The sequence below is a fragment of the Dendropsophus ebraccatus genome, chromosome 2 (assembly GCF_027789765.1).
Source record: "Dendropsophus ebraccatus isolate aDenEbr1 chromosome 2, aDenEbr1.pat, whole genome shotgun sequence".
Classification (NCBI taxonomy): domain Eukaryota; kingdom Metazoa; phylum Chordata; class Amphibia; order Anura; family Hylidae; genus Dendropsophus; species Dendropsophus ebraccatus.
Window position 1 is genome coordinate 132,116,244 of NC_091455.1, and position 13,311 is coordinate 132,129,554.

At 44.6% G+C, this 13,311-nt stretch overlaps 1 protein-coding gene across 10 annotated transcripts in view; it reads right to left on the bottom strand.

Moving 5' to 3' along the window:
* The window catches only part of LOC138784662 (transmembrane channel-like protein 2), a 169,337-nt gene that overhangs the window by 125,487 nt on the left and 30,539 nt on the right, over positions 1–13,311 (bottom strand). The window contains exon 1 of one of the 10 annotated variants that reach the window (XM_069960295.1): positions 13,079–13,124. The exons of 6 other annotated variants lie outside the window; for them this stretch is intronic. The gene's annotated coding sequence lies outside the window, so the exon portion shown is untranslated. Of the gene's footprint in view, positions 1–12,668; positions 12,720–13,078; positions 13,125–13,311 lie in introns of those variants that run through there. 3 more of the 10 variants (XM_069960301.1, XM_069960294.1, XM_069960297.1) reach the window with 3 other exon arrangements.

Here is a 13,311-nt window from a genome sequence, read left to right on the forward strand (position 1 = left end):
TGAATGAGGTTAAAAAAACCTTTTACATCTCTTATAACATTTCAGGCTGCGCTCACTAACATATTATATGTAATGGTAGTTTAACCAATGGCCTTTTAATCCATTTTCTAGAGGAAGACTGAATCCAAATTGGTCACATCAATAACATCTAAATATGTGCTCAACACATGCAAAAACACATAGGGGGACATGTATCATCCGGCGTACGGATGATTTTCGGCGGAAAGTGCCGATTTGCACATTATTTTACTCGCAAATGGACGATTTGCGAATAAAATACTCGCAAATCGGCACTTTCCGCCGAGTACGCCGGGGGGGGGGGGGGCGGTGAGGGGTTGTGAAGGGGGCGCGCGCGATTCCGCACGATTCACCATCCATTCCGCCAAAAGATATGCCGAAAAACCTACTCCAGTCCTCAGCTGGCGTAGGTTTTCGGCGGGGCGCACCAGAGCGCACGGGATTTATGTAGAGGCAGTCTGCCTCTACATAAATCCCTGTAGCGCCGGAGATGCGGGGACATTTATAAGTCCGGCGTAAAAAAACGCCGGACTTAATAAATGTCCCCCATAGCATTCATTTTATTAAAGGAGCTGTTCCATTATTCATCCCTTCTCAAGTTATACTCACATGTGCCCATCTCTAACAGCTGCCACAACAATACTCCCAGTTCCTCTATCCCCTGGTTGCTGTGACATCACATTACTATAGGAGGCAGGGAATGAGACAAGACACTGTTGCAGCCACTGATTTGCTGATGTCACAGAAACCAGGAGGCAGAGACCAGTGGTGGACCAGGAGTATCAGCACGGCAGCTAAGCCATCACATACCTCTGTAGACATAAAAATGTTATTCTTAAGTCAGAATACAGTATTTTTTTTATTGACGTAAATCAAAAGCTATGTAAATTGGGTATTTTACTGATTGTACTGATTCACAAACTAAAGATAAAATGTTAGTTTAGTCATTAATGCAAAAGAACACTGCAGAGACACCATCACATGTCTCGACGTCAGTGAACTAACCAGACCTTACTTCGGGAAGGAACAACCAAGCCAAGGAATGTCTCCAATCAAGGAAACCACCCAAGCAAGGTATCTATCCACAGACAGCTGTTTCGGGGAATTTGCCCCTCATGAGTGTGGAGTAGGATTCTGGCTAGTGTGAGCAAATCAGTTTTGCACTGCATAAAAACAAACCCATTAACCCTTTGAGGACCAGGCCCAAAATGACCCAGTGGACCGCGCAAATTTTGATCTTAGTGTTTCCGTTTTTCCCTCCTCCCCTTCTAAGAGCTCTAGCACTCTCAGTTTTCTATCTACAAGCCATGTAAGTGCTTGTTTATTACAGGAATAGTTGTACTGTGTAATAGCGTCATTCATTTTACCATAACATGTATGATGGAATTCCAAATATATTATTTATGAAGATATAAATAGGTGAAATCGTAAAAAAGAATGCAATATGGTAACGTTTGGGGGGTTCCTGTGTCTACATAATACACTATATGGTAACAGCGACATGATACTATTATTCTATAGGTCAGTCCGAACACAACCACATGCAGGTTACACAGATTCTCTAATGTTATATATATATTTTTTTTATGAAATCCTTTTTTTTGGGCAATTAAATATTAATAAAAAGGGCCTATTGTGACACTTATAACAGTTTTATTTTTTCACCTACGGGGCTGTATGGGGTGTCATTTTTTCCGCCATGATCTCTAGTTTTTATTAATACCATATTTGTGAAGATCGGATGTTTTGATCACTTTTTATTGATTTTTTTTTAATATATAATGTAACATAAAATCGGTAATCTGCGCACTTTTTTCCCTTTTTTCGTGTACGCCGTTCACCGATCACAATGACGCTTGTTATATCTTAATAGATCGCACAATTACGCATGCTACGGTATATTATATGTTTATCTATTTATTTATTTTTATATGTTTTATTTATATAATAGGATAGGGGGGGTTATTTCAACTTTTATTGGGGGAGGGGTTTTGGGGTAGTGTAATAGTGTTTTGAATTTTTTTTTTTACACATTTGAAGTCCCTTTGGGGGACTTTTACATACACTAGTTTAATTTCTACACTGACCATTGCTATGCCATAGGCATAGCATTGATCAGTGTTATCGGCGATCTGCTCATTGAGCCTGCCTGTGCAGGCTCAGTGCAGCAGATCGCCGATCGGACCGCACGGAGGCAGGTGAGAGACCGCGGCGTTTAAGGGGTTAATGACACGCGGCAGCATGATCGCTGCAGCGTGTCATTACCGGTGAGGTCCCAGCTGCTCACTGCAGCCGGCCCCCATCTCCTATCCGGAGCGCGCTTCATAGCGGGAGAAACACCCAGGACGTAGAGTTACGTCCAGGGTCGTCTGGGGACAGACTTCCATGACGTAACTCTACGTCCTGGGTCGTCTAGGGGTTAAAAGTTGCAAAATTGTATTTTTTTTTTCATTTTACCAAATAAATATTTTAACTGATAGCTCACACCAAAATATAATAAACAATGTATACTTTATTGAAAAATTCATATAACATTCATAAAAACACATATTTTAAAATTCCAAGGAAATGATATTAACAGATTTGCACAAATGACATAGGTGGGCCACAGAGATCAGTAGGACATGATTGGGCAGTAAGGGGAAGCTTAATAGAGTAAAACACCCAGACAGAGAACACAATTAGTAAGGTGCACAGTGCTGCAGGACCTAGTGTCCAACATAAGTCTAGCAGCAGAAATGGTATATACTTAAGTGCACAGTGCTATACATACGCTATATACAGAGTCTCTGAAATGTAGGCGGCTGAAGTAGTTGTAAATGTACAAAGTGATGTACGCCCCGTGATCAAGCTAATGCGAAACGTGCGTTGGGGAGGAGGAGGACCGCGTAGTCACCGGACTTGAGGTATACCGTGCACTTCTGCATATCACTTGTTTGGAAGCTGGTTAGGCATTGTCGCTATCACTTTGTACATTTACAACTACTTCAGCTGCCTACATTTCAGAGACTCTGTATATAGCGTATTTATAGCACTGTGCACTTTAGTATATACCATTTCTGCTGCTAGATTTATGTTGGACACTAGGTCCTGCAGCACTGTGCACCTTACTAATTGTGTTCTCTGTCTGGGTGTTTTACTCTATTAAGCTTCCCCTTACTGCCCAATCATGTTCTAGTGATCTCTGTGGCCCACCTATGTCATTTGTGCAAATCTGTTAATATAATTTCCTTGGAATTTTAAAATATGTATTTTTATGAATGTTATATGAATTTTTCAATAAAGTATACATTGTTTATTATATTTTGGTGTGAGCTATCAGTTTTGTAGGAAATTATTGTATTGGAGATAGTCTGGTATACATATTATGGTCTGTGTAGGAACAAATAAATATTTTTTCTAGTTTTGAGGTACACTAAGGCCTTATTCACACATCCCGTGATCGCGGATCCGTGGCCACGGAAATTTTAAGTCCTATTGAGTCCTATGAGTCTATTCAGATGATCAATGTGGTGAGTCCCTCCACTGTCTGTGCCAAATAGGACATCTCATTTCTCGCAGCAGAATCGCGGCTCAGATCCCTCAATAAACTTTATGGGATCTGTGTTTTTCACTGATTTCATGGATGCCACATCTGTGGAATCTGTGAAAAAGAGGGATTCCATGTCTCCCTCCAACTCTCGACAGCCCCCTGTTCCTTCTCCCGACTCCGCGGCACACGAGTGACGCCAGTTGTAAGCACAAACGCTGCTTCACTTCAGGGTTAAATGAACCTCCTGTGGTCCAGACTGTGCTCTGTTATGGGGGGATGGCGGGGTGTGGTAAACTTACCCCCCGGTCTTCTCCCTGTCTTCTTTCAATTAGTGGCTGAGCAGGGACACTGCTTCACACTGATTGGCTGAGATGACACTTGTGCATTCTCAACTCAGCCAATCAGTGGCTGCAGCGATGTCCCGGCTGCAGCCACTGATTTCCTGTTGACACTTTTGAAGAGCCAGAGCCCGGAACACTTCTAGCTCAGTGTACTAGGCTCTGGTAAAGAATAAAAATTTCTTTGCCATGCATCCTCACTTACCCCCTGGAGGCCACATTGTTCCATTTGGCACCCGAAGGGTTAAGCGTGGATGTGATGCATCCTCTCTTAACCCCTCGTGTGCCATACTGTAAGCAGCATCTGGCAAGATGCTGCATTCTGTAAGGTGCAGAACACTTGTTTTTTTGTTGTTGTTTTTCAGATATTGGTATCCAGAGGATTAATTCGGATTCAGTAAAAAATTATTAACACTAAACCCCAATTATTACCCCAGTACTCACCGCACCAGGGGTACTGGGAAGATCCAGGTACCAGTGATCCTGGAGCATTAAAATTGTCACTTCTGGACTGGGCAGTGGCAGGCTGGTGTTATTAGGCTGGGAAGGGCCAAAATAAATAGCCCTTCCAACCCTGGTACTACTAGACTAGTGCTGTTTATTTTTTTAACCTAGCTGTTTATGAAAATAGGGGGGAACCCTATGTGTTTTATGATAAATAATTTAGAAAAAAAACGTGTTCCCCCTATTTTCATAACCAGACAGGTTAAAAAAAAACAAACAGCAGCAGCCTAGTATTGCCAGGATGGGAAGGCCCACTTTTCTAGGCTTTCCCCAGCCTAATATTACCAGCCTGCTACCGGCCAGTCCAGGAAAATTTTTTTGACACTCCGCAACAACTGGTATTGCCTCTTCCCAGTACTCAGTACTTCTGGTGCGGTGGGTACTGGGATATTAATTGGGGGGGGGGGGTAAGTGTTAGCCATTACATATCGGCTTACACAAGGCCCCGACTTAGTAATCTATCAGACAGCTTCCACTACTAAGCCTGTAAAAAAAAAGAAAGAAAATATAACACAAGTGTTGTAGTCACTACTTACAGTCTAACACACAAGGGAACACCCTGGGTACTGTGGCATTCTTCTAAGGTCATTCGATCTACACTGCCCTATCAGAAGGAACGAACACAAGGATGGTGGGAGCAAGACTGGACACCCGACCAAGACGCTGAGAGGGGAGACAGGTGCTTCTAGCACCATTCCATGTATGTCCTATCCCATTCCTTGTTATTAACAAGCATTTGTACAGTACATCTGCAGTATCTATCTGCAGAACCACGTACTGATACTAACTTTAACTGTCATAGGCTGGCTTAGGAGACCTATGTCAATGCTTGTCTTCACCATTATCTTACAACTGTAGGTCTGTGGGTAGCTATGCTGGCTTAGGAGGCCTCTGTCAATGCTTGTATTCATCATTATCTTACACCTGCTGGTCATCTAATATAAAGACTATGGAGTCTGCAAAATGCGCCTGAGTTTGCATCAGCAGGGACACCAGAGACTCGGAGGAGTACACCTGGGCTGCGCAGACAGGTAAGCACAGGTTCTTTTTTGTGGCAAGTCGCCATTTTTTTTACGAACAAGGCTATTTTATCTATGCACGCATGCCTGCAGAAGAAGGTTGGCGACTCTTTGCAGCTCTCGCTCATCTGGTGCACCTAAGCACAGACATCTGGAGCTCAATCTATGGCCAGGGGTAATCAAAATCTGTGACTGCCCGCTGGATAGGATAAGGAACTTCTGGGCAGAAATAATTAACATTTTCAATAAATAGCAGCCGGTGTTGCAAACTGCAACAACTGCGGTTATTTATTGAAAAAATATGTTGTGTGAACATGGCCTTTAATTGCGTATTTCCAAAACTCTTCAAAGTACACCCCAAGAAATGCATGTATGGGTTGCGCCTTGCCCTTTGTTGAATCATTAACCTGGTGTTATTATGTATGCATGTCTTAAAAAAAAGAGCCAGAGGACCATATTTGGCAAGTTTTTTAAACACATTATTTGCGCCATTTTTTTGTTAAAAAGTTACAGTACAGTGGGAAAATCTTTACGTTGTAAAAGTTGCCACTTTCATTTCATACAATCAATGTAAAGCCTTCTTGAATCCATGCTTTTCTCTTCCATTCACCATCTGTTAGGATCAGGACAGAGAGACACAAGGACAGGTGAGTCCTGAAGCTGGCACCAGCCCTACCTGCTTGCCTCAGATGCTCTAATTAGCAAACGGACAACTGGACGGCAGTCCCTGATCTCACTACAGTGAATGCACAAAACAAAACAAGACAATACACAACACAATAAAGGGAAGGTCAAAAGTCTGAGTCAAAACCAGCCGAGCAACAAAGTACCAAATCGTGTCCAGAAGAATAGTCAAGTAGTCACAGCTGAAGTCAGGTAAGCAGAATATGAATGCAGGAACGCTAGATCAAGTAACACCAGGCAAGCCAGGGACTTTCATAGGCAAGGCAAAGTAGACTGGGGAGGATACTTATAGGCCCCAGACTCAAGATTACTGACAGCTGATTGGCAAAGTCAGCTGTCAAGCTACAATCAGTTCAACACACAAAACAGCTATGCTGATCAGCCAGGGGAGTAAAACCCTGGCCTCTGCTACAACACTGAGTAGCAGAGCAGAGTAGGTAAAAAACATGAGAAGCAATCCGGCTGCTATAGACGACGTCGTCGTGCCCCTAGCAACCGGCCTGAGCGGTTATGTATGCTTTGGCTGCACGCATCGGCGACGCCGGGAGCCGAATGCGCGGTCCAAGTCCTAACAGAACCCCCCCCCTGAGGAGGGGCCTCCAGACCCTCACTAGGACCCCCAGGCTTATCAGGGTATGACTGATGAAATTTTCTGATTAAATCAGAGGCATGGAGATCCCGAGCAGATACCCATGTGCGCTCCTCTGGACCATACCCCTTCCAGTGTACCAGATACTGAATGGTCCTGCGGATCTTTCTTGAGTCTAGAATTCTTTCTACCTCATACTCTAACTCACCCTGGACCACAACTGGAAGAGGAGGAGGACAAGTGACTGTAGGAGGAGTATATTTCTTGAGGAGGCTTTTATGGAATACTGGATGGACTCTTAATGACCGGGGTAGCTTTAACTTAAAGGAGACTGGATTGATAATTTCTTTAATGAGGAACGGATCAATATATCGGGAGCGAATTTGGCTGAAGGGACCCTGAGACGTAAATTCTTAGTAGACAACCACACTTTTTCTCCCACAAGATACTGGGGACCGGGACAGCGTTTGCAATTAGCATATTGAACTTGTTTTTGTTGGGATACAGTTAGAGTCGCAAGACTCTCTGCCCAAACTGTGCACAGTTTTTTGGTAAGTTCTGCAACGGAAGTGAAATGTGACTCCTGATTGGGGACTGCAGAAAACTGGGGATGATAACCATAAATACAATAGAAGGGTGTTTGCTGTGTGGAGGCGTTGACATGATTGTTCAAAGCAAATTCAGCCATTGGCAAATACTCAGACCAGGTACCTTGGTTATCAGAGACATAACATCTTAAATACTGCTCAAGAGATTGATTAGTACGTTCCGTGTGACCATTAGTTTCCGGGTGAAATGCTGAGGAAAATGACAAAGATATTTTCAAGAATTCACAAAAAGCCCTCCAAAACCTGGACACAAACTGCACCCCTCGGTCAGAGACAATGTTGGTAGGTACCCCATGTAACGGGAGGATGTGACGAACAAATAGTTTAGCAAGAGTTTTGGCAGTAGGCAGTTTCTTTAATGCAATTAAATGACACATTTTACTAAAGCGATCAACCACTACCCAGATCACAGTCTTCCCCTGTGAGGGGGGAAGATCAGTTATAAAGTCCATCGACAGATGGGACCACGGGTGACCTGGCAGTGGTAGTGGCTGGAGTAGGCCTTCAGGCAGAGACCTTGGGGTTTTGGCTCGGGCACATGTTTCACAGGATTTCACATATTCCCGAACGTCCCTCTGCCATGAAGGCCACCAGCATGTGCGAGACAACAGATAGCCAATCCCAGCTATGCCAGGATGACCGGCCAGTATAGATGCATGTATCTCTTTCAACACTGCTTACCTAAGGTGCATAGGAACAAACAGCTTATCTGGAGGTAAGTTAGCAGGCGCGTTATTTTGAGATCTCAAAATTTCCTTCTTTAAATCAATAGATATACTAGAAAGAACAATGCCTGGAGGTAGTATGTTTACAGGTTCTACCTCAGGCACACCACAAATGCCGAAGCTTCGGGACAAGGCATCAGCCTTTATATTCTTAGACCCCGGACGATACGTCACTATAAAATTGAAATGAGTAAAGAACAATGCCCAGCAAGATTGACGCGAATTTAGCCTCTTAGTATTGTCTAAGTATAACAAGTTTTTGTGATCAGTTAAAACCGTTATCTGATGTCTCGCTCCTTCCAGGAAATGCCTCCACTCCTCAAAGGCCTACTTGATAGCCAACAGTTCCCGGTTGCCAACATTGTAATTGGCCTCGGAAGTGGAGAATCTACGGGAGAAGTATGCGACAGGCCTCAGGTTGGTATAGGGTTCTCTCCCCTGAGAAAGCACCGCCCCTACACCGGACTCTGAGGCATCCACCTCCACCACAAACGGAACATCCAAGTCAGGATGTACCAAGACAGGGGCTGTAGAAAAACTTTTCTTCAATTGAGTAAAGGCCTGTTCGGCCTCCAGCAACCAAGAAGCTGGGTAGAATTGTCCTGGGGTCCCGCTTGCTCAAGTTCCCGTGGTCTAACCCTGCACCCTCGTGCCAATACCGTGACCATAGCATCTGACAGTGGCAGCCCGGGTACTGCTAACATCTACCTCCCCAGCGGGTTACTCCAAAAGCTTAACCTTTTCACCCCAAATTTAGCACATAGGTACATTGGGTGCCCTCCTGACCTTGCTAAACATGCACAGCAATTAGACCATGGTTCTCTGTTATTAGCCAATATCCCAGCCTGTCCTTTGTAGGCATCCAACCAGTTTGGGGAAGATTTATCAAGCTTTTTTATAGCAAGATTATCTTTGCTGCCCACAGCGCATTTATTGGCCTCCTGGGCACCCTTGGAAAAGACAGATAGATTTACACCTAAACTTATACTGTAAAAAAAAAAACATTTTATTTTATTATATTTCCTAGTCTTCAGAACTTTAAAATGACTATTTTATTAAATGTTTTTCTTTATAGTTTCCAACAATTTGCAACAATAATATCAGTCACCAGATGGCAGTAGAGAGTAACTACACAGTGCTCAGTTCAGCTGTATCTGTTATCTCCTTTTGTACTGATACTTAATCTAGTATAAGGTAAAGTATATCTTGTACAGGATCATAATGGGCTAAATTTCTCAAACTTGGATACAATGGCATAAACTTACTAAAACTGGAGCTTTTTCGATATTCCATTATTTACCTGACATTTATTATTTAAATTTTGCAAAGCATCCTCTTACTTTGTAATAGTTGCACTGTGCTTTTGTAATCTGAATTTAGTCATCAAAAGTATGTACTACACAATCAAGCTACATCCACACTTCATCCTTTAAATAAGTACTATAGGTTAAAAGACATTATTGTAAGCAGCAATTACATAGCCTATTTTGTCCTTAATAACCGAGCCATTTTTGTTTTTTCCTTCTTGCTTTTCCACATACAGGGCTGGTTGAAGTGTCATTTCTCGGCCAAGATTTCTAGTTTTTATTAGCATAATTTTTGTGTACTGTAGATGGATAACTTTTTATTTTTTTCTGACAGATGTTACAAAAAATCTACAATCCTTGCGTTTTTTTCCCATTTTTGTTTACGCCATTCACAGGCTTAAATAATATTTTTATATTTTACTAGATCAGACAATTACGCATGCTACAATATTAAATATGTTAATTTATAAATTTTTACATGTTTTATTAGTAAAATGGTAAAGGGGTGATTTACATTTTTATTGGAAGAGCGGCTTTGTCATATTTTTAAAAACTTTTTGGGGTGATAGGGAAGGGAAGCAGAAGGGTATGTAAAGCACATTACAAAAATATATTTAAAAAAAAAATCACAGAAGTTGTTCTTTGTGTGGCTAGCGTGTCCTTTGTGTGCTTATACTCGCTTTCTACCCTGTAATAGCTATCCTGACTGTGTCGTCTAGTACCAAGGCCGGCCTTAAGGTAGATAGCACCCTGTGTGAACCTTTTTTTGGCGCCCCCCACCCCCACCCCAGAGCCTCTGCTGAGACCCCCTTAAGGTGACATAAAGCTCCTATAGCCTCCCACTCCTCCAGACGACATCCAACACCCATCACCTAACCCTCTCAGCCATACACACAACTACTACTACCCCCTCCAGCCATACACCCAACTTCTACTTCCTCCTCCAGCCATACACACAACTACTAGTAACCCATCTGGCCATACACACAACTACTACCTCCCCCAGCCATACACACAACTACTACCTCCCCAGCCATACACATAACTACAACCTCCACCAGCCATACACACACACAAATACTACCCCCTCCAGCCATATACACAACTACTACTACCCCTTCCAGCCATATACACAACTACTACTAACCCATCCAGCCATACACACAACTACAACTCCCTCCAGCCATATAAACAACTACTACTACCCTCTACAGCCATAGACACAACTACTACTAACCCATGCAGCCATACACACAACTACTTTCTCCCCTGGTCATACACACAACTACTACCTCCCCCAGCCATTCACACAACTTCAACCTCCCCCAGCCATACACACAACTACAACCTCCCCCAGCCATTCACACAACTTCAACCTCCCCCAGCCATACACACAACTACAACCTCCCCCAGCCATACACACAACTTCAACCTCCCCCAGCCATACATACAACTACAACCTCCCCCAGCCATACACACAAGTACAACCTCCCCCAGCCATACACACAACTACAACCTCCCCCAGCCATACTTTCCAGACCCCTTACAGATGCCTCCCGTGTTATCTCCTCTGCCCCCTTATAGATGTCCCCCTTATGCTGCCTCCTTATAGATGTCCCCCTTATGCTGCCTCCTTATAGATTGCCCCCTCATGGATGGTCCCCTAATATAGATTCTCCTCTTATGCTACCCCCTAATAGATGGCCCCTTTAGGCTGCCCCCTCAGAGATGGTTACCCCATATAGATGTCCCCCTAATGCTACGCCCTAATGCATGGCCTCCTTATGCTGCCCCCTCTTACAAATGCCCCCTTATAAATGTCCCCCTTGCAGTTGACCCCTTCTCTTCAGATTAAAAAAACAAACAAAACACTACTCACCTAACACCTCGCTCCCCTGCCGTGGCTCTCGTCTTCTTCAGTATCGCCCCCATGGATGCGCGCTCCCAGGGGATGTCTCCAGCAGCGCACACACCAATGAGCTCAGTGTGCGCTGGGGCTGGTACTTCCGGTATAAAGAGCGTCTCCAACAAGAGCTCCCTGTGCCGGAAGTACAAGGCTGCCAGCTCACATTGAGGTCACTGGTGCTGGCTCTGCTGGGGAATCCCCAGGGAGCACGCACTAGCCATAGGCCTACTGTCTTATTAATCTCGTGACCGCAAGCAGCGTTTTGCTTGCGGTCACAAGATTTATAGGACTGTATGCCTATAGGGGAGGGGAGTCAGGAGCGCCCAGGAGGAACAACTACAGGAAGAGGGTGCTGGGCGGCCAGCTAGGGGAGTGCTTAGACAGAAAGGCAGCTGCAGAGCTGTCTCTCTGCCTGAGTGCCCCCCCCCCCCAGCTGACCGGGACTGAGGCGCCCTGTGCAAGCGCACAGGTCGCACACAGGGGAGTAGCTAATGTCTCTTGGGCCCTGGTGCAAGAGGTCAACTTGGGCCCCCCCTTCCTCGACCGAGCAATGCTATTGGTATATCAGACCAATATTACCAATAATACCACTATATAAGAAATATTATCACTATACTGAAACCAATATTGAGTCTTTTAGTTCCGCTCTGACGGCTGCAGCACCAACGGTCACTTCTGTCACAAACAGTGCTGTGCTCTTCCCGCGCTTCTACTGACAAGCCGTTAATCCCTCCTGGGGCGGACAGAACTGTGTGACGTAGCAGAAATTAGCAGTGCTGCGCTGACACACTGTACCAAAACTGCAGCTGTACAAATTGTAATCCACACAGGCAATAAATTGTAATCCACAGGGGTAATTGTAATCCACAGGACAATAAAATAGAGATGATCTGCTTCCCCACTTTTTCCTTTGCTATTGGGGTACTTATAGTTCGACAAATCAATGACAATTGTAATCCTGGGTAACAATAAACAAATCAACTCCCCGGCTTGTTTTCCACAGTCTCTAGGGTATTATTTGTAATCCACAAGGTAGCTGAGCTATAAGCAGTTGCTTCTGCGGTACCGCAGTAAAAACGCACTTCTTAAAGTGACAGTGTCCAATTTTTTTTTCAATGCACCACAATCTTCAGCAACACTTAAAAAAAATAATCCTTTAACCCCTTAGTGACCGTCATGCTGCCTTTTCACGGCGGCCACTAATGGGCTTTATTCCGATGCGTACGCCTTTTAACGGCGGGCGCATCGGAATAAATTACGACCTGGCGGCGGCTGCAGGACTGGGGATCAGCGGTCAGTGTGACCGCTGACACCCTCCTGTAACTGCCCGGAGCGGAGGATTCTCCGCTGCGGGCAGTTTAACCCGTTAAATGCCGCTGTCAAAGCATGACAGTGGCATCTAACGGGTTCCGGTGTGTACCGCCGCAAGTCCACTTACATGATTGGAGGTCCCACGGCGCCGTCCGGTCCCTCCAACGTCTCCATGATAACTCCGGGGGCCTAATGAAGGCACCCGGGCTTACCATGGATAAGCCATCCTGCTGACAGGGGTGGCTGTGCTACTGCCTGATAGCAGGATGGTCACATGATACAATACACTGTACTGCAGAAGCAGTACAGTGTATTGTATACTGTAATCTAAGTCTTACACTAGTGTACAGTAATGTACACTAGTGTAAAAAAGTAAAAAAAAAGTGCAACAAACACAATCCCCCCAGCCCCCCCCCCCTCCCCCATAATAAAAATGCATTACATTACCCATACATAGTTACATAGTTAATGACAAAGCATGACAGTGGCATCTAACGGGTTCCGGTGTGTACCAGACGGCGCCATAGGTCCACTTACATGATCGGAGGTCCCGCGGCGCCGTCCGGTCCCTCCATCTCCATGGTAACTCCAGGGGCCTAATGAAGGCACCCGGGCTTACCATGGATAAGCCATCCTGCTGACAGGGGTGGCTGTGCTACTGCCTGTCAGCAGGATGGTCACATGATACAATACACTGTACTGCAGAAGCAGTACAGTGTATTGTATACTGTAATCTAAGTCTTACACTAGTGTACAGTAATGTACACTAG